This window comes from Notamacropus eugenii, chromosome 2, assembly GCF_028372415.1.
Source record: "Notamacropus eugenii isolate mMacEug1 chromosome 2, mMacEug1.pri_v2, whole genome shotgun sequence".
In the NCBI taxonomy this organism is placed as follows: Eukaryota; Metazoa; Chordata; class Mammalia; order Diprotodontia; family Macropodidae; genus Notamacropus; species Notamacropus eugenii.
Genome location: NC_092873.1, coordinates 415,898,829 through 415,926,307, shown reverse-complemented (window position 1 = coordinate 415,926,307; position 27,479 = coordinate 415,898,829). Strand labels below are relative to the sequence as shown.

At 37.8% G+C, this 27,479-nt stretch overlaps 1 long non-coding RNA gene across 2 annotated transcripts in view; it reads left to right on the top strand.

Annotated features, from left to right (window-relative positions):
• LOC140529257 (uncharacterized) overlaps positions 1-27,479 on the top strand; it is a 287,201-nt gene that overhangs the window by 54,086 nt on the left and 205,636 nt on the right. For both annotated transcript variants that reach the window (XR_011975472.1, XR_011975471.1), the window contains exon 2: positions 7,505-7,607. This is a non-coding gene — a long non-coding RNA (uncharacterized lncRNA). The remainder of the gene's footprint in view (positions 1-7,504; positions 7,608-27,479) is intronic.

The following is a 27,479-nucleotide window of genomic DNA, read 5'->3' as shown; positions in this document are numbered from 1 at the left end:
AAATTTCCTAGATAGTTGTTGTTCAGTCTTTTTAGTTTTGTCTGACTCTTTGTAATCCCATTGTGGGTTTTCTTGGCAAAGATACTGGAATGGTTTGCCATTTCCTCCTCCAGTTCACTTCACAGATGAGCAAACTGAGGCAAACAGGGTCACACAACTAATAAGTGTCTGAGGAAAGATTTGAACTCAGGAAGCTGAGTCTGTCTGACTCTAGACCCAATTCTTTATCCACTGTGCCACCAAGCTGCTCCTAGATAGAGTTCTATGCAAAATTTCCTAGATCTGAAGAGGAAAGGACACTAGTTTTGTAGTCTAGAAAACATTACGTTGAAATCCTGCCTCTGTTAATTAATCACTGTGTGACCTTGGGTAAGTATGTCCTCCCTCTGGACTTCAGTTTTCTCATCTATAGAACATTAGACTTGGGGTCAGAAAGACCTGAGTTCCTACTTAACTCAGGACACTAACTGGATAAACCTGAGGAAATAATTTAATTGCTGCCTGTCTCAGTTTTTCCACCTGTAAAATGGAAATAAAAATAGCCCCTACCTCTCAGGATGTTGTGAGGATCAAATGAGATAATATTTGTTAATGACTTTGCAAACCTTAGGGCCAGGGTTGTGCTAGAGAGCCCATTGTTAAGTTTTCTGTGTTAGCATTTATATCTCAGAAATTTGTAGGAAATGCTACAAATCAGGGCTTGGTTCTGCTGATTGTCTAGGCTTAAGAAAGTGATGAAGAACATGGTAATGATGTAGAATAGACTGAAATGTATATTGTATGGACTTTTCCTCCTGGACAGCTTGTTGTTAAACATTGATCAGCACATCCCAGGTTAAATGGTAACTATATAAGGCACTAAACGATCTAAGAATTTCCTTCTACCTCTAGATCCATTGAAATTAGGCTCTAGCTTTAGTTCTGAGAAAAGGGATAGTTCTGAGAAAAGTGGCCAAACATCTTACATTCAGGTTGCTAACAAGGTAAGACATCTAAATCGCCGTAATAAATAGTTGTATTGTCATAGGGTTCTACTGCATTTCCATTGGTATCCCTGGTTGTATGGAAGGACAGCCCTCATCCCTTGCTCAGACCATCTGAGAATCCAAAAATAACATCAGACTTCCTCTGCCCTAAGTCCTGGACCAAATTTGTTTCCTGGTACTTGACCTTTGAGTTGAGACGTTCTTCTCCTTGGCAAGCCCAGGGCCCGTTCTTTCCTGCTGATGGCCATCTTGGCATTCTCCCTACCAGCCTGGGGAAAGAACTGGAGACTTCCATATGGAGACCTCATCCCAGATTGCCTAATGGATTCAAAAGACATCCTGAATATTCATCATTTCTTCTTTTATGAGCACCTTGGCAATTCCCTCCAAAGGCACAGCCTGCAGTAAATTCAGAAGTGGCACTTAGTGAATACCAATTTATCCTCATTTCAAGTCTATTTCACCCCCCTCCCTAGCACAATATGGGAGTGCCTAAGAGTGCCGTGAATACAGGGCATTGTCTCCACTCAGTGGAGGCAGAATTGTTTGTGCATCCCTGAAGACTGCAAAAGTCTGCTCCCAAGCCCCCCAGCTTAAGATTCCTGCATTTACTTAGCCTGTGTACTCTGCAACTCCCTTCCTGGAGAAGTTGGAAATGACCTTTTGGGAGTAATGTTAAACATATGCTGGAGGAACTTGGCTTGGTGACAGGGCTTTTTAATTATTAGTTGTAAATTAGCCAATATTATTTTTCAGTTCCAAGAGAGCAACCCCCTCCCCTTTAGATCTTTGGTGATACTCCCTAAATAAATGGTTCACAGAAGAATGACACAGTAGTAAGTGTATGTGTGTGTGTGTGTGTGTGTGTGTGTGTGTGTTTGAAAAGGACTTGAGAGTCTCTGAGATGTAAGGAATGACATTGCATATCCCTCTGGTTCCTTTATTTGTGCTATGATTTCCATTGCTAGTGATGGTGGTGGTGATGGTTATGGGGAAATGGAGATACATTTATTCATGAAAATTATTAGTGAAGATGGACTGTCCCCTGCAGTACAAACTCTGCTTCCCTTCATGCCTTGTATGCATGAGGGTGGTGGTGGGGATTGCATTCTATGCAAATTGTGAAGGCTGATATTTAACTAGGAATTTTTACACCCAGGGCAAACACCATAAGTGGTCCTTGAGTTGAGTAGCATGAGGATTGCCCTCAGTTGGGAGGACATTTAGAGACAAAGACCTTGAGACACTAGTGGGGCCTCTCCAGTGAAGGTCACTTTGGCAGACCAATGTGTGTGTGTGTGTGTGTGTGTGTGTGTGTGTGTGTGTGTGTGTGTGTGTGTGTGTGTGTGTGTGTGTGTGTAGCTCTGAGAGATAACTTTTTAATTATTCGTGCTAACTAGGTGATAAGTTCTGTTGTTTTTAATTGTTCTAAGACTGAAACCTTTTAAATCCGGTATTTTCCAAATTTAATGCCCTGGGACAAAGCTCTATGTGCCTCAGTGTAGTTACAGCTCTGTACGCTGTTACTGTCTTTTTCCCTTAGTGCCTCTCTTCTGATTTATTCAATTATCTGTGGAGTGCCCACTATTTTTCCATAGTGCCAGTCACTCAGAAAGATTGGTAACTAAATAACTGTGCCATTCATCTCCCAAATCCCAGAAAAATAATGATAAAATTTAACATTATGAAGTTTTATTCTTTACAAAATTCCTAATAGCAGGCCTCTGAAGGTGGTAGTGCAAGTATCATTATTTCAACATTGTCAAAGCAGCTCAGAGAGATTAAGTGACTTTCCCTAGATTATATAGCTTTTAAGTAGCAGGCCCAGGACTTTTCTCCAGAGCTACTCAGTTGAAGTTTAGTTTTGAGTTATGAGTGCCCAGAAATCATTGCTTTTTATTGATCCCTTCATCAGAAATCTAAGTCAATTCTACCTTCATTGAATCTCTCATATATGCTTCCTTCTTGGCTCTGACACTGCCACCACCCTGGTAATGGACCCTCATCACCTCTTACCTGAATTATCAATTGCCTGTGCTTTGATTGGTCTGCCTGCCTTAAGTCTCTCTCCATTCCAGTCTATCCTCCATTAAGCTGTCAAATTTATTTTATGAAAGCACAGGACTAATAATGCTGCCTCCCTCCACACCTACCTTCATTCAATAAACTCAAGTACCTCTCGATCACCTCCAGGATCAATTATAAAGTCTTCTGTTTGGTGATCAAAGCCATTCAGAACCTACCCCTTTCCAGTCTTCTTACACTTTATATCCCTCTCCCTCCCTTCTTCCTCTCAGACATAGTCTTCTCTCCAGTGATGCTGGTCATACTACTTTTCCTCAAACAAGATACTGTCTTTCCTTACTGGGCATTTTCACTGGCTGTCCCCTTGCCTCAATTCTTCTCCCTCCTTATGCCTGCCTCCTGGCTTCCCTGGCTTCCTTCAAATCCTTGCTAAAATTCAATCTTCTCTAAGAAGCCTTTTCCAATCTCTCTTAATTCTAGTGCCTTTCCTCTGTGATTATCTCTATTTTTTCCATATATAACTCTTTATATGTGGTTGTTTCTATATTAGAATGGGACCTCCAGGACAGCAGGATCATTTTTTTGCCTTTCTTTGAATCCCCAACACTTAGCACAGTGCCTGGCATATAGTGGGCCCTCAGTAAATATTTGTTGACTGATTACCAAGATCTGAATAGCTTTTCTTTTCTTTTAAATATATTTATTTTTAGTTTTCATCAGATACTTCCATAAGATTTTGAGTTCCAAATTTCTCCCCATCTCTCCCCTCTGCCCACCCCAAGATAGTGTGCATTCTGATTACCATTTTCCCCAATCTGCCATCCCTTCTATTGCACCCCTCCCTTTTCTTATCCCCATGCCCTCTATTTTCATGTAGGGCAAGATAGATTTCAATACCTCATTGCTTGTATATCTTATGTCCCAGTTCCACATAAAAACAATTTTTAACATTTGTTTTAAAAACTTTGACTACTTCAACTATTCTCTTTTCCTCCTTCCCCACCCATCCCCACTGAGAAGGTAAGCAATTAAATATAGGTTAAACATATATATTTATGCAAAAGACTTCCATAATAGTCATATTGTGAAAGACTATATTTCCCTTCATCCTACCCTGCCCCCCATTTTTCTATTCTCTCTTTTGACCCTATGCCTCCTCAAAAGTGTTTACTTTTAATTACCCCCTCCTTCCATTTGCCCTCCCTTCTATCATTCCTCCCCCCCTCACTTATCCCCTTCCTCCCACTTTCTGTAGTGTAAGATAGATTTTCATACCAAATTGAGTGTGCATATTATTCCCTCCTTAAGCCAAATGCAGTGAGATTCTCTTTCCATCTCACCTTCCCTCTCTTCCCCTTCATTGAAAAAGCTTTTTCTTGCCTCTTTTATGTGAGATAATTTGCCCCATTCTATTTCTCCTTTTCTCCTCCCAAGATATCCCTCTCTCACCCCTTAATTTTATTTTTTTTTAGGTATCATCCCTACCTATTCAACTCACCCTGGGCCCTCTGTCTATATGTATATAATCCCTCTAACTACCTGAATACTGAGAAAAGTCTCAAGAGTTATAAATATGATCTTTCCATGTAGGAATGTAAACAGTTCAAATTTAGTAAGTCCCTTATGATTTTTCTTTCCTGTTTATCTTTTCCTGCTTCTCTTTGTTCTTGGGTTTGAAAGTCAAATTTTCTATTCAGCTCTAGTTTTTCCTCAAGAATGCTTGAAAATCCTCTATTTCATTGAATGACCATTTTTCTATACTCAGTTTTGCTGGGAGGTGATTCTTGGTTTTAATCCTCGCTCCTTTGACATCAAGGGAATATCATTTTCCAAGGCTTGTGATCCCTTAATGTAACAGCTGCTAGTTCTTGTGTTATCCTGATTATATTTCCATAATACTTGAATTGTTTCTTTCTGATTGCTTGCAATATTTTCTCCTTGACCTGGGAGCTCTGGAATTTGATACAATATTCCTAAGAGTTTTCCTTTTGAGATCTCTTTCAGGAGACAATAAGTGGATTCTTTCAATATCTATTTTACCTTCTGGTTCTAGAATATCAGGAAAGTTTTCCTTGATAATTTCGTGAAAGATGATGTCTAGACTCTTTTTTTGATAATGGCTTTCAGGTAGTCCCATGATTTTTAAATTGTTTCTCCTGGATCTATTTCAAAATCAGTTGTTTTTTCCAATGAGATATTTCACATTATCTGCCATTTTCTCATTTCTTTGGCTTTGTTTTATAATTGCTTGATTTTTCATAAAGTCATCAGGTTCCATGTGCTCCATTCTAATCTTTAAGGAATTATTTTCTTTAATGAGATTTTGAACCTCCTTTTCTATTTGGCAAATTCTGCTTTTTAAGACATTCTTCTCCTCATTGACTTTTTGGATCTCTTTTGCCATTTGGGTTAGTCTATTTTTTAAAGTGTTATTTTCTTCAGTATTTTTTTGGGTCTCCTTTAGCAAGGAGTTGACTCATTTTTATGATTTTCTTGCATCAATCTTATTTGTCTTCCCAATTTTTGCTCTACCTTTACTTGATTTTCAAATTTCTTTTTGAGCTCTTCCATGCCTGAGATCAATTAATATTTTTCTTGGAGTCTTTGGATGGAGGAACTTTGACTTTGTTGTCTTCTCTTTGTGTACTTTGGTCTTCCTTATCATCAAAGTAAGATTCTATAGTCTGATTCTTTTTCCATTTTTTGCTTACTTTCCCAGGTTATTTATTTGACTTTTGAGCTCTTTGTTAAGATAGTTCTTTGCTTCTAGTGGGGGGTCAGGGGTGATTCCCCCACAATCTGTGGGCCTGGAGCTCCAGAAACAGTTGCTGCTGCTTCCCCTGACCCTGCTGCTGCTGCCTTGGGCTCCTCCTCTGAAGGTGGGCTCTTCCACCCCCTCTGCTACCCTGGGGCTGGGGCCTGACCACCTACTCTCTCACACAGGTTCCACAGGTTTTTTCCATTGACCTTCCAATTTGTCCTCTGCGTTTTGAGGTTGTGAAGTATAGAAACTACCACAGGTGCCTGCAGTTCAGGCACCAAGACCTGCTCAGGTCCTGTCTGTGCCAACACGGCCTATATTGCATTGGTTTCTGTTCCCAACTTGGCATGATAGGCACTTCCCAGCAAACTTCCAGGCTGTCTTAAGCTGGAGATTTGCTTCACTCTATCATTCTCTGGGTTCTACAACTCCGGAATTTGTTTACAATAATTTTTTACAGGTATTTGGCTGGGTTTGGGGGAGAGCAGTAGCAAGTCCATGCTGTTACTCTGCCATCTTGGCTCTGCCCCTCTGAATAGCTTTTCAGTTCAGCAGAAGGATGACATGCATTCTTGTTTGACTCAAGCTTCGGTAAACAAGTTAGAGGATCAAGGGGGGAATTATATTTCAGATCTTTATATAGGGGATACATTAATAACCAAACAAGTGATAGAAAGGTTTAGAGGAAATAAATGGATAATATTGATTACATATCCTGTGCCCTCAGGGAGTATTCCAAACACCCTACCTTTTAAGTTTGTCCAAAGCCTGGCACACTCACTCACCATGAATACTCTATGGCTTTGATTCACAAGGCAGTCTAACCGCCCTGAGGTTTAAAGGCAGCTCTGAAAATTCATTCACAACCTTTGGTCCCATTTCTCCAGCAAGGTCATGGCTTGGCCCCTTCCTGGCCTTTTGATTTTAAGTGATTTATTTGTAATCTACTCTGGCTGAGAAGGAACTGAGAAATCGGAAATCCTTCATACTCCAGACTACAGATCTTATGAGGTGATGACAGTGTCCTATAGGGATATCTGTTCTGTTTTTCCTATTGAGATCTTGGGTAGACCTGTAGTCTTGTGCCTGAAAGTGGAACAAAAGCAAATGAAAAAGACTATGAGAAAGCCAACAACTTGATGATGGTGGATATGAGCACAAGACAATGGGGCCCAAGGGAAGGTGGGAGCAAAAAAAACAGCTGGAGAAAACAGAGAAAATGTTAATTGCTTATATTTATATAACACTTTGAGGTTTACAAAGTTCGTTCCTTGCAACAGCCCTGTGAAGTGGGTATTACAAATACTGTTGCCCCCATTTTACAGATGAGGACTTTAAAACTCAAAATTGGGAATTGATTTATGCAGAAAACATAGATAGTAATTGTAAGAGCCAGAACTAAAGTCCAGATCTTCAGATTTCAAGACCCGTCTTCTTTCTATTCTATCATATTACCTTTCCAAATGACTATATATACACGTGTCTGTGAGGAAGCAGAAACATGGATCGTATGAATGAGGAGAATCTTTTGGAGAATTGCAGACTGAAGTGTACACCTGCGGTTAGGGTAGGGCAACTGTACCTTTGAATGAGGACACTGATACATAAAATGCACACATGGAAAATCATGACTTTTGAAGATTGTACAATTTAAAAATGTATGTTTGCATTTAAAGAGCATTTTTGCTCCCTCAGAAAAGATAACAGATGGTATATTTCCTTGTTTCAACAGCCACAGATAAGCTCTTTCCAGAACAGCTCCCTGTCAGCCAGGTTCTCCCCTCATCTCATGGTAGAGTTCTGATGTCTTGTTCTACTCCTCCAGTTATCTGAAGGTATGTTTAATATTGCTTGTCCTGACTATCAAAATAGCTACTTCTGGTCAGTCGGTCAATAAATATTTGTTAAGCATGGACTATGTGACAGGCAATGTGCTTAGTGCCGGGCAACAAAAAGAGGCAAAAGACAGTCCCTGCCCTACCATAAAGTAGGAAGACAGGAAGGACAGAGTGAAAGGAGGCATGAAAGAATTCTTAAAGGCGGTCAATGGTAATTAGAGCAATGGATTCCTCAGTTTGGCTTTGAGTTAGTCTAGTGGGGGTGTCATCAATTTGTCCCAAGGGAGTATCACAGAGTCCTAAAAGTCATATGAAATGTTAATATGCATTCATGTAAAAAATAAGTATACCACACAGCAGTTCCAGGGCAGGAGGAAGTGTGGGTGTCAAAGTAAGATGTGTCAGCTCTAAACGGGAAACAGAATAAGATAATTTTTCTTGGGCATTAGGACGTTGGATCCATTTGGTGACTAGATAATGTATCTATAGCCAAACTATTTATCTCCCTTTTTTCGCCATTTACAAAAATTCTGCCTCTTTCCACCATCATAGAAACACTATAAGTATTATTAGCTAGTATAAACTAGCTTTGTTAATGAATACAAGAAAATCTAGAATCCTCCTCCTCTTCCTCTTTCCCTCCTTGTTTTTCTCCTCCTCCTCCTCCTCCTCTCCTCTTCCTCTTTTTTCCTTTTTTCTTTCTCCTCCTTTTGTCTCATCTTTCTTTTGTTTTTTCTTCTTCCTCCTTTAAAACAATTTCTTCATTTTATCAACATTTCATTAGATTAGTGTACTCCTGATATTGAAACTTCCTCCACTTATGTATGCTCCCAACTCATATTTAATTTATAATCCTATAGAATTGCTTGGGATTAAGTCTTTCCTATAGTTAAATTGGTAGTAATTGTGAAAGATATGACTTGAACCCAGGTCTTCCTGAGTTAAAGTTTGGCTCTTTAGTCACTGATCCATACTATTTCTCACTTGATATTTTATCAATAGTACAATGAAGGAAGTAAGAGTAACTTCAAATTAATATCCTTTAGGAACTTATAAGTAAAACAGTAAAACCATTCATTTGCTCTTCAAGTCTTTGTCATTATTTTACTTACATAGATGTATTTCTTTTAAAATATTATAAATATTACATTACAAATATAACAAATATATAATACATAATAAATTTAAACATAACTTTCAAAGCTAACTACCATGTCTGTGATTCCTTTGGTTCTTTCTGCTCTTTTCTATATATTTAAAAATGCTTCATTGACCTTTATCCTTCTATCTTTCTATCCTTCCTTCTTTTTTTCTTTCTTCCCCCATCTAGTTGTGAATGATTTCCCCTCCCCCATTTCAGTTTTTTTTGTTTGTATTTTATATTGACTTATCTGAGTTCATGCTGTTTTTCTGAAGTAGACTAAAAACTCTTACAGGGCAGGGAGGTTTTGTTTTGTTTTTTCTTTTGTAGCTCTACCCTGCACAATGTGTGGCTCATAGTAGATGCCCAATTAATATATGTGAAATTAAATTGAATAATATTCACTTATTTGACCACTCCAATTCTGCTCTAATCTTTAGCAATTTCATCTGAAGCAATGACTTGAGGGGGCTGATATAAAGGTGATAAATTTGTGGGCTCAGGGTCTCTTCACTGCTATAAATTCTCCATTAACTCTATGTCCCTGTGGTAGTTAGGCTTACTAGGGATGCTATAATCATTTAGCCAGGTTGGTATATCATTATGTCTCTGTCCTTGAGTCTAAAAAAGGGAGCACCAAAATACATGTAGGTGATCTAGATGCTAATTCTAAAATTAACCATTTATATAGCTTTGGGTAAGTCATTTAATCTTTTCAAGCCTTATTTTAAAAGTCTATTAAATAAAAGATTGATTGACATCACAGTGCTTTCAGACACATCATTCATGGATCCTATGAGATCATGGAATTCATCATAGATGAGGCGTATAAATTCTGAAATAAAAAAACCAAATCTTCCAAAGACTGAATAAATTACATACCTCATATACAGTAAGAGGAGAACTATTGGACAGAACATACATTCTATTATCATCCATGTAGCATCAAAGGATCTTGAAAACTTCTAGTACGTTGGATGCATTCTCCAATGGCAAATTTAGAGGAGGATGTGGATCAGAGTCACACAGACTGAATAGGCATAGATGCATTGCCATCTGCTTGGTTGGAAAGAGTACCCACATATATGAGTTCATAGATCTATTGAAATATCATGTTCATATATGTATTATTGTTTATTAAGTGTATTTAAAGGTTATTATGATGAACAAAACACTAATCCACCTAAACTGTGATAGAATTTTTGTCATCTTAGATTTTATTAGTCAAGGTATATTAATAGTATCACTGCTATTATACAGAGGACCTGTGAAATCTTGTGGTGTTAAAAAAGGGCTTCTGTTCTCATAGGAAGAAAGACTGAACTAGGAGATTGAGCAAGTTCCTTGTTATTCTATTATACTGTGCATCTGTCATTTTTTCCTCATATCAAATGCAAAGTAGGAGTTTTATTGTCTTTTTTATTTGTATCTCCATCTTAGCGTCTGGCATTCCAAATCCATTGTACCTTACATTTGCTACCTTGAATGCCATTGACATTACCATCACTCACTGAGTTTGTTAAATCCAAGCAGAGGCATGATTCACCTTTTAGGTAAAGAAAATGTTATTTGAGCTTCTTTTGAACTTCTAAAAAGAAATTGGGATGAGTTATCCTAATTTTTTGTGCCTATTCAATTCAATTACTTTCAAACCTTTATAGGGAGATAATTACTCACATTTATATAGGGTTGTAGGTTCTGCAAAGTGCTTTCATCACAATAATTCTTTGAGATTATGCAAGAACTTTTGTTTCTATTTTGCAGTTGTGAAAACTGAAACTCAGAGAGATGAACTGACCAGCCTATAACATGTACTGTGAAAGTATTGAAACCAGAACTTGAAACTAGTGTCTTTTGACACTGGTCTTATTTGAGGGCTTTTCCCATGATGCTATGGTCTGCAAGTCAGCTTATCTGGGTTCTTTCTACATTTCACACAATCACAGAATTTGAGAGTTGGAAGGGATCCCAGCAGCTATCTTGTCGAAGTTGTACCTCAAAAAGAATCACTACTATGACATACAAGATATCATTCAGAATCTGCTTGAAGACCTCCAATGAGGGAAAACTCTGTACCTCTTGAGGCAAATTTTGGATAGGTTTAATTGTAAAGAATTCCACACCCCTTCTGCTTCCCCCCCATATCCATCACTTGGGGAATGACTGAACAAATTACTGTAAATGACTGTTATCAAATACTGTTGTTCTTTAAGAAATAACAGGATGTTCTTAGAAAAACCAGGAAAGATTTACATTAACTGATGCAAAGTGAAATGGACAGAGCCAGGAGAACATTGTACATAGTAACAGCAATATTGTATGATGATCTACTGTGGATAACTTTGCTATTCTCAGCAATACAATGATCTAAGACAATTCTGAAGGCCTTATGGTGAAAGATGCTGTTAATCTCCAGAGAAAGAACTAGTGGGGCCTGAATGTAGATCAGAGATACTTTTTTTCTTTACTTTCTCTATTTTTTCTTTTCTTGTCTGTGTTTTCTTTCACAGCATGACTTACATGGATATGTGTTTTGCATGATTATGCATATATAATCTATGTCAAATTTCTTGCCTTCTCAATGAGCAGGGGAAGGGAGAGAGGAAAAAAATTTGGATCTCAAAATTTGAAAAAAGAATGTTAAAATTGTTTTTTACATGTAATTGGGAAACAATAAAATATTAAATTAAAATAAGAAAAAAAATAATTTTTTTCCCCACTGACAACAAGATGTCACATATTTTGATGTATCTCTCTGCAACTTCTACTCATTACTCTTGGTTTTTCCCTTTGGTGCCCAGTAATATAGTCCTTCCTTCCATAAGATAACCCTTCAGATACTTGAAGATAATTATCATGTCTGTACTAACTCTTGTCTTCTACATGCTAAACTTAGAGCAATTCCTTCAGTAACTTCATGCAGGACCCTTCATCATCCCAGTTGCCCTCCTCTGGACACCTTCCAGTTTATTAATGTCCTTCCTAAATTTTGCAACCCAGAACTGAATACAGTTCCCCAAATGTGGTCAGATCAAGGCCAGCTACACTGAGTCTATCACTTCATTACTTCAGGAAGCACTGGAAGATGTTTTCTCAAGGCAGCTGAAGATAGTGTCACCTCTTTTTTGACTGATTGCTTTCATTAGATTTGCATTCTCCCCCAGCCCCCCTGAGATCTTTTTCAGAAAAAAATCTACCTAAATGTTACTGGACAATATTTTGAATGATTATTTTTCTGAAATGACTTTTTTTTGGATGGATTGATTTAACTAGTTGGTTATTTTGTTTTCATGTATTTTTAACCATGTAAAATGCATTTTGGATAAACTGTATTGAGTATATGCAAGTCACTTATTAGCTGTCTTCTCCTTTCCTTTCCTAGTCATTGACATTCTTGACTTTGCATATGGGTTGTATTCTACTGGAGCTTTAGTATCGACTGGTTTGCTAAACAAACAAACAAAAACAAAAAAAAAAAGCATAAGAGAAGACTCCCATTTAAAAAAAAAAGCAAGCAAAACAACCAGGGTCTGTGACAACAAAATCCCCAGTTCCCTCTGCCAGACCATTTTGGTAGCAAACTAATTTCCCTTTTAGAATGGTTTGGAATTCCACCTTCAGCAAAAGAATCTATTCAGTGGTTTTGCAAGGGGAACTCGATTTTACTTTTCAACCAGGAAACATGGGATTGCTGTTGGAGGAGGGTCCAAATTTGACCCAGGATGAAAAACAATTCCAACATCAGGATTCCCAAGCTTTGAATTCACCTAAATGATGAAAAATGCAAACAATGATTCCATATAGTCCTGCTCTTTATTTAATCTTTTACTTCCTTTTAGAGAAAGGTCTAGTTCACCAGATATTTCTTGCAAAAGACACATTTACTTGCTAATTCCTTGGCATTTTAGGACCATATTTATGATTTGAAAGCTTGTTCAAGGAATTATGGCTAAAGAATGTAGGCAAATGCAGCCTAGCTCTTAAGGAAATTTAATTGGCTATCAGAAAAACATCCAAGATTTATTCAATGTCTCCCTTCCAGGAGGATATATTGTTGGTTCAGCTGCAACTTCTTAACTCCATCATATTTTATATACTTAGACCATTGGATATTGCCACAAAGTCTATTACATGGTGTGATTTAAAATGTGTCTGATTAAGTATACAAAAAGAGTCCCATTCACCATTGGAGAAAAGAGAGGAGCATCATAAATACACACCACTTAAGTGTAAATTATGTTTTACACTAACATATTAAATGATACTTTTATATATTATGTGCTCCTGTTACTAGATCTTTTTAAAAATCATTTTATTTCACTGCTCTAGTACATAGTAGGCTTTACCCTCAAGTAATAATAATAATTACCATTTATATACCATCTACTACTAGGTGCTATCACTATGTTAAGAATTTTACAAATATTATTTGATTCTTACAAAAACCTGGGATATAAGATAGTATTGTTGTACCCATTTTATAGCTGAGGAAATTGGGGGAAATAGAGGTTAACTGACTTTCCCAGGGTCACAAAGCCAGTAAGTGTCTCAAGAGGATTTGAACTCAGGTCTTCCAGTCTTCACATTCAATGTTCTATCTATTTTCCATCTAGCTACAGGAGAACACTATGAAAAGGAGATTCCTTTGGGTAGTGAAGTATTGAAGAGAGTAGAAGATGAAATAGGTAATGTAGTGAGGTTTCGTAATTCATAGAATGCCAGACTTGGAGTCAGAAAGGCCTAAGTTCAACCCTATTGTAGCCATTGATACTAGCTGTATAACTCTGGGTAAGTCACTTAATCTCTGTTTGACTCAGTGTTCTCATCAGTGAAATATGGATAATAATAGTACCTACCTCCCAGAGTTATTGTGAGGATCACATGAAATGATATATTAACATGTGAAAAATTGTGCAAAATGTAAATTTCTAAGAAGTTGGGACCAACACACTTTCAAGCCAAATCAGGTCTTGAGTAGATATTTACTTCAAGACTCAAGTTGGTCAAGAAGTTAAATTTGTGAGCAAATATAGGGTAACACTTGGGGGACAAATCATGGAATAGAACAGAGTTCTTCCTGGAGGCACTGGCATTGACTAGGAAATCTATAGTCCTATGATTCCTTGAGAACCTAAAGCAAATACTATGGCTCAGGAGAATGACAAAGATACTTGGTGGCTCCTGTGATGTGACTTATTTCATGGCAAGTTGAATTGAAGATGCCTCAGCTGGGAAAAATATGAAGATTCCCGATATAAATGCCTAATTTGTTAGGACAAATTCCTGTGCACAGGAGAAATGTGAAAATTGCTTATTTACTGATCGACTGCTAGTCTAAATGAAGGAATCTCAATTTAATTACATGACTTGGGGACTCTGCTGCTTGAATTGCAGGAGGGAGAACTAGATCTTCTCCCTATCTTGGCTAATGAGAATTGGATGTTCTTGATGTAGAATCTATTCATATCTTTTCAATTAGACTGTGAGGTATAATATCCTTGAAGTTCATGCTGTTGTATTTCATTTTGGGTCTGGATCTGTAATTTCAATGGTATAGGGAATTGCTAGTGAGGAAGTTCCCTCTTCAGCAAGTTCTTTGAAAATTGCTTTTGGAGAGATTCCTGGGCACTGGAAAGTTAAATAACTCACCCAGGTTATGTAGCCACTGTGTTAGAAGAAATCAAATGCAGATCTTTTTGACATCAAGGTTGGTTCTTTATCCATTATGCCAAGTGACTTCTCCTTATATTTCATCATCATTATGCAAACATATTATGGGGCAGCTAGGTGGTGCAGTGGGTAGAATGCTGGGCTGGGAGTCGGGAAGATTCTTCCAGAGTTCAAATCTGGCCTCAGACCCTTAGCTGACTGTGTACGGCCCTGGACAAATTGCCTAACGCTGTTTGACTTAGTTCCTCATCCATGAAATGAGGGAGAAGAAAATGGCAAACCATGCCAGTATCTTTGCCAAGAAAACCCCAAATGGGATCACAAAAGTTGGACGGAACTGAAATAACTTTGAACAACAACAAAAACATTTTACCTAATTATCTATTAGGCCATGAAGTTGGATCAGAAATTTCTATGGACCAGAGGTTTTTAAGTTTTTCATAGCATTATAAAATTGGAAGGAGCCTTAGAGGTCATTTACTTCAATTTTCACTCACAGCATAAAGCACCCCTGTAACTTATACAACAAATTGTCATGTACCCTCTGTTTAAACACCTTTGATAAAGGGAGAACTTGCTACTTTGCCAGCAAGACCATTACATTTTTAGGCAACTCTAATTGTTAGGAAGTTATTGCTTATACTGTGTCAAACTCCTTTCCCGTAACTTCTACCTATTGCTCTTCCCCACTAAAGATACAGAAAATGAGTCCACTCCCTCTTCTGTGTAAATGGCTTACAAATATTTGAAGACACAGGTCATTCCCTTATGAAATCCCCTTTCTTTCAGTCTCTTTGTCTCTAATATTTTTGGCTATTTCTCATATGACATGGTTTTAAGTTCAAGCTGTCCCTCTAAGAACAATCTCCAGTTTGTCAATGTCCTTCCTGAAATGTGGTGCCAAGATCTGAATACAATTCCCCAGATGTGGTACAGACAGTACATCCTTGCTGATGTGGTCCAGACCACTTCAGTAGGGCAAAGTCAGCATGGATCACCTATCCCACCTGTTCCCACTTACCACTACCAAAAAAATTCCCTCCCTAGAATGAACAGAATGAAGAGTGCTGCTTTGGAGCTGCCCCCAATGAGGCTCATCTGGTTTTTCTTAAATATTCATTATCAATCTGTGCCAGAAACAAGAGGATGGATATGAGCCTTTCATAAGCATTAAGAGTATGAAAGACCAGGCTATGGATCACCCAGAAGACTCTTGTAGACCACCAATGGTTCCCAGACCACAGTATGAGAATTTCTGACAAAATCCTAGCACCTGCCACTCATCCCTCTCCAAGACAGAACTAGAGTAATGATGGACCTGACCTTTGATAGTCTAGTTTCCTGTAATTTAAAGACTGATTTTGGGTAATGATAATTTGAAGGCCACAGAGAGTTAAGGAAGAGAATGTGTTGGAATGAAGTTTACCTCTTTGTGCAGTGTCATAGTTGATTGTATAGGCTGCATATAATATAAATGGTAGGCACCTTGAAGAAGTAAGCAAACGCACTAGTATTGCTCAGCTCTCAGGTAATTGGATATTGCATTTGATCCTTTCTGTTTTCTTCTCTCTTTCTTTCCCCCTTTCTGTGGGTTATTGCCGTGTTACTTTCAGCTTTTAGAGTCAATGAATTATGGACAGTGGCTGTTTCCAAAGGGCATTACATTCTTCTTTAATTAGGTTGGTTTGTAATATTACAGTGCAGAGCTGCTGGTAGGACATTTGGCACAAGGGTGGTTATAAATTCAGCAGCAAGCTCTCTACACCCCATTCCTAGGATGTAACACTTACTTTGCCACTGCCTGGAGACTTTAGGCCAGCTAAAACACACGTATATACACACAACCTCAAGATGATTGTGTTCAATTACTACTAGCTCCAAAGAACTGTTTTATAGCAGAAGGGAATAGTGGTCTTGACTCCATTTTACCCGTTCGTACCAGCTTGGTGACGGGGACACCCAAAGCATTTTTATCACTAATGCCAACAAACCAGGGGTTCCTGAGATAATGACTAAATTAATACCAGCAACTGGAGGTGTATTTTCATCAAGAAGAAACATCAATACAGAAAATTCTATGGAACTTTGTTAAATGGAAACCAGTTAAGTCATAGTGAGATGTATGATAATAACAGCTAGCATTTATCTAGCACTTTAAGGTTTATGAATTGTTTTATAAATATTATACCATTCAGTCCTCACAACTGTGGTAGTATTTTACAAATATTATATCTTTTTGTGCTCACAGCAACCCTAGGAAGTAGGTGCTATTATTATCTCCATTTCATAAATGAGAAAACTGAGGCAGACAGTGGTTAAGTGACTTACCCAAGGTCACATAGCTAGTCAGTTTCTGAGACCAGAATTGAACTCAGGACTTTCTGAGATTAGGTTTAGCACTCTCTCCATTGTGCCATCTAACTTTGGGAACATTCCCTTACATGCATTATGGGACCTTCCCATGTGCCCTTCATTGTCCCTCACCTTTCCAAGCATTTTTTCTAGGTGTTCAGAAGCTTTCATGATGAGATCTTATGCTTTAGACCTGTTCCTTTGTTCCTCATTCTTTCCTCAAGTATCTTGAAAAGATAGTAAGAAAGATCTTTTTTGGATTACTCTTACTACTCAAATATGCCTATTTTGCTAACCCTTAATGCTGTCCACTTATATGGTAACATAAGGTGGCAGTGTGAAGACAGACCATGGGTTATGGGTCAAGTTTCTAAAAGTTACTGTAAGCAGACATGGTGATGCATGTCCATTATCCCAGCTTTTGGGTAGGCTGACATTGGTGGATCACTTGGGTTCAGGAGTTCTGAGCTACAGTGTGACAAGCTGATCTGGTGTCCACAGTAAGTTTAGCATTAATGTTATAATTTCCAGGGCAACTAAATGGTGCAGTGGATAGAATGCTGGACCTGGAGTCAGGAACATTCATTTTTCATGAGTTCAAATATAGCCTTAGATACTTGGTATCTGTGTGACCCTTGACAAGTCACTTCACCCTGTTTGCCTCAGTTTCCTCGTCTATAAAATGAGGTAGAGAAGGAAATGACAAACTACTCCAATATCTCTGCCAAGAAAACCCCAAACAGGGTCATAAAGAATCAAACATGATTGAAAAATGATTGAAAACAAATTGTAAACTCCTGGGGAGAGTAGGGGTAAACCAGCCTAGGCCAGAAAAGGGATGTTTCAAAGCTCCTATGCTTATCAGAATAGGACTGGGCCTATTAGTAGCCACTATACTTCTAGCCTGAGTAAGATAGGTAGACTTAGTCTATTTTTAAAAGTTACTTTATGGGATACCATTAGATAAAATTTAATACTTTTAATTTTCATATTCATGGTTGTGGAATCAAGAGTTATTAAGTGGAAGAGAATATAGCATTGTCCAACATATCCAAGAGGCACAAACTCTAATCAAATGCAATTTGATTTGATCTAGTGCAGTTCACTCCAGTCCAATCCAATCCAATTCATTCCATGTCCACATACATTTATTGATTTTCTACCACATACAGGGCACTTTGTAGGGCCCCAGAGATACATAGACAAAATGAAAAATGGCTCTTGGCCTCGAGAATCTTACATTCTGTTGGGGTGTGATTTAGACTGGTTCAAGAGTTTTAGCCAAGAGGTATGGAATGAGTAGAACAGAAGTATTGACACTATATATGCTGCCATGCATAAAAACACTTTCCAAGTGCCACTTTATATCTAGTGTTAGGCTATTTTTGTAGAGAAAGTTTAATGGATGCTGTCCCTGCCCTCTATGAGAACTGGGGTATGATCTATTAGGGTCATTTAAAAACAATGGGGTATTTATAAAGCTAACTTTTAAAGAAAATACATACTGACTAGTTGGCGGCCATAGCTTTGGGCTGCCTTCAATAAACCAAGTTCACTTTTGCCTCAGCCAAAGTGTGGTTACAGACATTTTTCTCCTTCTCTCTAAACAGTGCCCTGCTTCCCACACTACTGGGTAAAAGCTTCATCTCTGGAATCATTGGCAGCCACTGTCTTTGCCCAGGGAATCATAGGGACAGAGAAAAAAAGAGGTTAAGAAACAGAAGGCCTTGATTAGGGTTGGGTTGGATTGGATGGCCAAGTACACGCTAGTGACTAGACCTCAGTCCCATTTCTAATGGAAATAGCTTCTTGAAATTATTAGTGAATATTATAATAATGAATTCCCAGGAATGTACTTACAGACTTTTCATTTCCTTAAGTGATACACAAGTTTCCTTGAGAATAAAGGAACTGGAAGTCTAAATTCCGTGAGTTGGTTTGACAATATGACTTTTTTGGTATCTATGTTCTTGGTTCTTAGAATTTTTCTTGTTGAAGCAGGAAATACTTATTTGCTGGTATAATAAATCCATGCATGATTTTAAAATGAGCTCCTCTAAGATTAGACTGTGAAGAGCATTCCTTGGAAAGCACCTTTTGAGAAATTTTGACTCCTTTGAACAGTCTCAGCCAGGGAAATTAGCTATACAAGCTCTAATTGATATTTTATAGATGGCAAACTTGATGACTTGTAGGGTCAGGGCTTGAGTCTGGGTGAGTGGAAAGGGTTCACCTTGGTCTTTATGGTAATAGATTAGCTTTGGCTTGAGGTAGGATAAGACTTTCTGGTTTGAGCTCTATTTATCTAGAGAGTTTACAGAGGTAGACAGGGAACAGAGGACAATTCTTACCTCTTAGGGAACTTCCCTCAAACTTTTCTCAGTGCAGTGGGCTTAGGATCCTAATGTTTTTGAAAAACTCAGGGACTGGAGGGAAAAAAAGTTCTTAAAAGATAATCAACAAAAAAGTCTTTTTAAAGGGCTAGTTTGTTTTGCTTATGTAGTCACTAAGGCTATAGAAAACACTAGAAAAGTGATAAGGATGAGGCCATTGTTGGCAGCTGCCCTTTGGTTAGATATCTTCATCTGGAGATGGGTGAATCCCTTTCAGGGTAGTCCTTGGAACAGGAGAGCCATTTGAAGAGATATGCAAGGTTCAGATGCTAGGTTTTCTTTTCAGCCCCATTCTTCCCAGTGACTAATGGTACTTTTTTATAGTTCTTAAGGCACCAAATAATTTTTGTTAAAGTTAAAAGAGATCTTAGAGACTATTCTAGCCATTCAATTTAGAGTGTGAAACTTGGGTCCAGAGAGATGAAGTTCAGAGGATAGAAAGCACCATTGATTTAGAGTTGAAAGGGTCCTTAGAAGTCATCAACTCCAACACACTAACTTTACAGATGAGAAACTGAGGCTACAAGAAGTGAAGTGACTTTCTTAGGCTCACAGAGACCAAAAGTGGCAGAGCCAGGTGTATTGATTTGCTCAAAGTCAAGCAATTAATGAATGGCAGAACCTGAATAAAAACATGGTTCCTCAGTGCAGGGCTCCAATTCCTTAATTTCCTTTGGATTTTAAAAGAATACAACTTATTTTAAAAGGACACCTCCAAATCTATGAGATACTTCACTTCCTAGCAGAGGTTTTTTTTGAAGATATGATTAGGGGATATAATTAATCAGAAGAAGATATGATTAAGGGATAAATTCAGGGAACTCATGGTAGTACTGAGTAGATTTGGCTCCCAAGGCAGACAAAATTTAGATCACCATCATGGCCAACTTAATGGGGAGGTAGTGTGTGATTCATGTTGTATGACTCATGAAGCCTCAGGCAAGCTCCTCCACCCCAAAATATCTCTCCCCAAAATTTGAGTGTGTGAAATATCATGATTAGGGATTCTTTCCTTTGAGTTAAGGCTTTGTGTGAAGGACATAGATATAAGTATTTCCTTCTTTATTCCCCCAAATTTGGCTAATCATTTCCTATTCTTCCACTGTGGGTGCTATAGGAAATAGGGGATTTCTCTTTCCTTCCCCATATATATTCACAGTACTGAGAAGACAGCCATTCATGAAATTAATCCATGAAGTTGATTCCTGTAAACCACATTTCAACAATTAATTTCATTACTTTACGTTGATATCTTTTATTCATTGACCTGTGGAAGTTGAAAAAGTTTGATTTTTAACATTAAAGCTATATTGGGTGGAGGAGGTCTTATAAATTTAGTTTACCCTTTTCCCTCCTACCCCTATACCTAGCCCCAATGTCAGAAGCAGCTGGGTATTTCCTTGGCAATGGATTCCTTCTGAAAAGCTATTCCTAGCGTGGATATGACTTGAGAAATAACCTTGAAATGATTTTGTTATTGCTAATAAAGTTGGAGATACAAGGAAAGATATAAACAAGATTTGGGAAATCTGAATTGGGTAGGTCCATCTGCTCTGTCCCATAAATCCACAGACAAAAATACACTGTTAGTTTGGGTACTGATTCAACTCAAATCAACATGTGTTTATTAAGCTCTTATTATGAACAAAACATTGAACTGGGCATTTAAAATAAGACAAAGCAAAATAAAAAAAGACAAAGCAAAAAAAAGGAAAGAAAATGTTGTCCTCAAAGAACATATACTGAACCAACCAACTCAGCTAACTCAACCAAAACATCATGGGCCAGTGAAAGGAGTCCTGTTTTCAAATCCTAGTTCTCACTACTCCTTAGGATCTTTGGCAGGTCATTTCAATTCTAAGACACAATTTCCTCACCAGAAAAATGAAAGGGTTGGACTTAAGAACTATCTTAAAGTCTTTTTCTAGTTCTAAATCTATAACCCAATGAGTCTATTGAAAGAAACCTTAAAAAAAAGCCTTAGTGAATCTGAAATCAAAGGATCACTAGGTTGTGTATATGTGTGAGTGGGGGCATATCTATTTGTTTTCCTCTTAGTTTACACAGTGGGTGTTCCATTGGCTTAAACCCAAGGTCACCACTTAATAGGTCACTGGCACTATAGCCCTCACTAGTCTTAGCGTGAGACCATTCACCCTCTGGGTTGTGGGAGATCTTGCTCCCATTTTGAGAAAATAAGGGGTGCTGCTCTTAGGGGAGAGTGGAGGACTGTATACGTAGCCCGGGACTGAAAATGACTTTAACTCAGTGTTTATTTAATACATCCTCCAAATTGTATTTTGAAGCCTCTGTTAACAAGAAGGCTCTCTCCTTGTGAGCAGCGGGAGTGCTTTATAAATGGAATTTGCAGGCCAGTGGTGCTCGCCATTAATTTTCCCTGTCTACAATTACTATCATTACATTCTTGAAGAACTTTTAAAATAAACTACACCATGATGTAATGTGCACACTCTGTACAGGCGGGAGGGGGTGGTGTTAGTGGTGGGAGGGGGGAGAGGAGCACAGCATCTGGACTTTGGCCCCTGTTCTTCTATGGAAGATCTTGATGGCTGTAATTACTGTCATGTTATGAGAACTTTAAAAAAAAAGGCGCCAGAGCTCCAAATAAAACACGAAATGGCTTTGATATAATAAATGTTACTATCATTGTTTAAAAATGTTGTGACCTGTCTGCTAAAGTTTCTGAGAAAGATATTTTCCAGCACTTGATTCTCTCCCCCTTTCTCTCTCACTGCTCTCATATTCTATTACAGCAGATAAGGATGAGGGAAAGTCCTTAGGACAGGCTTGTTTTAAATCACTGTAACACAGTGCCAGCATTGTCTCTCTTCCAGATGAACTTCTAAATTAAAATCGGCATGAGCTTTACCAGAGCTCCAAGACAGCTCCATTCTAAAGACACTTTATCCTTTCTATTAGAGAACATTAATAATTCAAATGTTATGGCTGTGGCTAATTGTATTTATTGGGATAAGGCAAGCAATAGGGAGTTTTCCTGCGTTGTACACACATGCACATTGCGTATGTAGCCAAGCAAGCCTGCCTGGCATATGAATAGACATTTCGCAAAATGCCTACACTGAGTTTTCTGAAGGGATAGTTTTTTGGAAATGATGATGAATTTAGAGCAAGGGGTTATACCTATCAAAGAGAGGTGGTCATTTTTTATCTTGAATACATCTATTTAATGGACGAGTCTGTAAAAGAATTTAGGATCGTACACTCATAGAATCTTAGAGCTGGACTAGGTCTTAGATGTCTCCATGCCCAAACTCTTCATTTTACATATGAGGAAACCTAAAAGGTTAGGTGATTTGCCCAAGATTATACAGCTAGTAGTGGAAAAGCTAGGACTCGGATTCTTGTCTTTGTGTGCCTCCTCTAGCATGCCATTCATTCTCCTAACGCCTTGTTTGTAGTTGTTGAGTCATTTCAGTCATCTCCAACACTTTACGCCTCCATTTGGGGTTTTCTTGGCAGAGATGCTGGAGCAGTTTGCCATTTTCTTCTCCAGCTCATTTTACAGATGAGGAAACTGAGGCAAACAGGGTTAAGTGACTTACCTAGTTAACACAGGTAGTAAATATTTTAGGGCAGATTTGAACTTAGGAAGATGAGGCCTCCTGACTCCGCTCTATTCATTGTGTTATCTAGTTGCCAAGCCTTCACTTGGTGAAATGAGATAACTGAAATTCAAAGGTGTTGGGGAATTTCACACAAATGATTATTTTCTATGAACATTAACAACTTTCAAGAAGGAAAAAAGTATTACTTAAAAAGTTTACCTTTAACAAAATGAATATACTAAATAGAATCATAATTAATTTGTTCTTTAATCTGCCTTACAGGGTTCACTGTTAACATCTTTCCAGTTTAAGATAAATCTTCAGATAGAAATGTTAGTACTTCACTAGTTAAGGAAAGGGGATTGTTTCTTGTCTCTTTTTGTATTACCAGTACTCAGCCTAGTGCCTGGCACATAGTAGGTGCTTAATAAATACTAACTGATTGATTGATTGGGATGGAGAAGTCTGTTTGACTTTAGAGTATCATAATTTAGTTGGGAATTTCAGAGTACGTTAATTCCATTTTCCACAGGTCAGCTACTCCCTCATAACTTGTTGGGTTAGGCTCCCTTTTGAAGTTGTTTTGGATCACATTTCTGTTTCTCTTCTAAAGCTGTTGCCCATATTTGCCTGTAGGATTTAGCTCAGATGGTTAAGCACACAATGTTGACGAGGTCTGTAATTCTGTTGCCCATGTGAACAATTTAGTTTCCCTTCATTTCATGGTTTAGACTTGCACCACATACCCCAAACAGGCCCATAGCGAAAACATGTAACACTGGTACAAATGAAAGTAGGTGGGGGATTGTGGATGGAAGAGTGTAACCCAGTAAAAGTATGGGAGGAAGGAAGAACAGAAGTAAGGAAATGAGTACTTACTATGAGCCAGTCACTGTACTAAACAGCTTGCAAATATGAGCTTATTTAATTCTTATAACAATCATGGGAGGTATGTATTGTTATGGATCCTCATTTTATAGTTGAGGAAATTGAGGCAGACAGAGATTAAGTGACTTTCCCAGGGTCATACAACTAGTAGTTGTCTGAGGCCACATTTGAACTTGCGTCCTCCTGACTCCAGACCCACCATTCCCTGTCAACACTCCAAGTACATACCCTATTAACAGTGAGTAAATAAGGTGATCTCTCTCTTACTCTCATCTATCTACATTAATGCCTTTTGTTTCATCTACATTTCTGAACATGTTTCCTAGCAGATCATCTATTCAAAGACTCTTTCCAAGATCTGGTCTTTATCAAAAGTTGGACTTATTTTCTGTACTTTGCCATGAAGTTGTTAGGAAAGACTTGTAGATTGGCTTAAGATGGTTTGTGTGATGGAGAGAGAAGAAAGCTGTGGCTAGCTAGAAGAGACGAGGACATTTTAAATTCCTGCTAGGAGCCTAGGAGGGATTTTAGTCTTGTTTTAGTGATATGGTTAAGAATGCACTTTAATCTTGGAGAATTATCAGTTTTGACTTAGGTATGATTTTACTATTTGAAAAAACAGTCCCCTAACATAGTGGGTACAGGGATATTGTCCTTGATCACACTCTCAGCATCCCTTGAGTATGTTCAGAGTGCCTAGGAAAACAGCAAGTGCTAACAATGACTAATTGATGACCACAATAGTCCAAAGAATATTAACATAAGGCATTTCTAGATAACAAATCCGTATTAAGCAACATTTCATAAAGAAGACTAAAACTAACTGAATGTTCCATCTACTTTCTGTTTGTTGAAGCGTTTATGGCCTGTGCTCAAGACTAGAGAAATAACAAGGAAAGAAAATGACTCCAAATCCAGAACATTTTATTACATGAATAAAAAGAAATGAGAGCAGATCTGCTAGACTTTGCCAACTTTTAAAATATGGATTCCATTTGTCTTTATTACAGCCTATTCCCATTGTGCCTTTTCCCGATTTATTAATTTTTGTATGTTACTATTAAACAGAGATATGCGCCTACTGGAAGCAGTCAAAACTATTTCAAGAAACATTAAAGAAAGGGGGAGAATAGGAGGAGAAATTCTACCAATTTATCCTCTTTTTAGTCAGTCCTCAAATTAAGAGACAAAAAATTGTAGTATAATTTTAAAAGTCTCTTCCTTAAAGGCATATGTAGAATCAAAACAAAATGTCCCACCAAATCTATAATGATATGTGATTCCTCTTATTAAGAAAAAAAGAGGGACAGGAAATCCAATATAAATGAGCTGTTTTTGTCAGTAGTATAATAAAACTTGGATTCTGGCAGATAAGTTTTTGATTATACTGCCCTCTGATAGTCTCTGGATTCATTTCCTCCTTCTGAAGTATCAGACTGTCTTCCTCCCCAGGCTCTCCCCTCGATGTCATTAACACTTTAGCAATCACACAGTTTCAACTAGGGAGGAGGCCTCCCAGCAGGTCTGAGTCACCACAGGTACAGTATATTTTTAAGGGTCATAAATTTTCACCATCTGATCTGAGTCCAGGGTGTTAAGCCCCAGAAGATACACATCTGCTTCCTACTAAAACAGCCCCTTATCGAGCTCCTTGGTGGAGGGGTAGTTTTAATTTTACAGGAACAAATACCACCAGGGGATAGATGAATGATAGTTTGAGAAAAAATATTAGCAAGCTGCAGATGGACCCTGTATTCTTTACCATGTTCCTAAAGAGCTGTGTGTAATGAGTTTTTAAAAGATTAACAGCATCCTATTATAGGCTTATATGTTTAGGGATCACTAGTTACATATCTGATTAATTTTCAGTTAAAATATTAACAAACAATATTCTCTTCATTTTATCTTTTTTTTTCATTTTTAATCTTATGGAAACAACATCTATGGAGATAACTTGCTAACCCACTGAGCATTAACGTTGGATCAGAAGGCACAGTCCCACCTGAGGCATTTGTCAAAGTTGTGGAGAAGGGCTTGGAAAGAATTCAGTTGGAAAAAAGGCTTCCCTATTGATGTCAAGAAGCTTCCAATATGGCTATTTTCGGATAATGCTGAGGGCCAGAATTCCATAAAGCTGCCCAGTGAAAATCAGAATTATTTTGTGAAAGCCAATTAAACATCTATATTGGAAAAACAAAGCATATGTGTGTATGTGTATATATACACATACCTATGTGTGTATGTATGTATATGTATGTGTATATGTATACATACATACATATGTGTGTACATGTATTCAGATTAGGACCTGAAGCTAGGTAAGGTATCAAACGGAGTTAGTCTATCACTAAATAAATCTTGGAAAATGAGGTGTGTAATAAGGTGGATCCAGAGGTAGGGAGGAGGAGGTAGGACCAGGTTGCATTTGGAAAACTAGCTATGGCTTTTCATTGGACTGTTATAAAGGTTCAACCCCAACACTTCCACCTGCATCGCACCATTGTGATATAAGACATATACACCAAAATTTAAGAAGAAACAAGATTTCAGGGGGACCAAAAGGCAATGAAAAGATGCATCATGGATATAAGTAGACTCTAGCATGTGCAGGGATGACTTTTACTAGGGAAGGGACATAAAATAAATCATCAAGAACATCTATGGCAGAAAAAGAACCAGTTATATACCAAAAAAGGAAAGTAGATGGAGAGTTTAAGTGCTATGCCAGGGTACTTGAGACATTGAACAAATCAGAAGGTGGTTTTGATTGCATTCGGTGAATCCTCTAAGTGGGACTGATGAAAGGACTCATATAAGAACTGGACAGCATGAGTTCATAGTGCTAGGAGGGAGAAATCACACTGAAGATGGTTACAGATGAATCAATTAATCGAATAATGAACTAACATTGAGCAGGTAAGTTGCTGAATTGTGAAGCACTTAAAAGGCCAAAGGCATCCATGTAAATATATCTGTCTCTATATCTATGTGTGTATAGATATAGATACATAGATTGTGTGTATATATGTATAGATATAGATAGATATATAGGCATATATGCTTATCTATTTATATGACCATGTATATCTAATACATATATACATATATTTGTCTATGATATAGAAATAGGTATACTGTCTATTTATATCTGTATATACAGATATAACAAAGAAATATCTTTATATCTGTCTTTTTAGATATAGAGATATTTATCTATATGTCTATCTTTATCTAAATCTACACACATGTGCATATAATCTATATCTCTATACATATGTATGTAAATAGCCATATATATCTATACCTAGCTATCTATAGTTATATGTCTATATCTATGCACATATATACATATGACTTATATCTATCTAGATATAGAAATATAGCTATAAATATCCAGATGTCTATCTATCTATATCTAAAGAATTAGAAAGATGGATAGATATCCTGAGACAATGTAGTTTGTTGAGTAAAGGAGTGCTATGGTCAGACCTCTGCTTTAGGAAATTCCTATGACAGCTCTCTGGAAGATGGATTGGAGCTGGGAGAGACCTGAGAAAGGGAGATAAATTAGAAGGCCAATGTAATAGTCCAGGCAGGAGGTGATGGGGGACTAGAGAGAAAGGATCTGATGTAAGAAATGTGGAAATAAGAAACAGCAAGATTTGGCAGCTGGATGGCTGTGTGGGGTAAGGGAGATTAAAGAGGTCGTGAATTATCGAAGTTCCTAAGTGTATGCAATGGTTATGTTGGGTCCTTAGGGAAGTCTCTTCTTTAGCCATCAGTTACTTACAGTCATTGACACAATTAAAGAGAATCTTCAGTGAGCAGTGATTGTTAA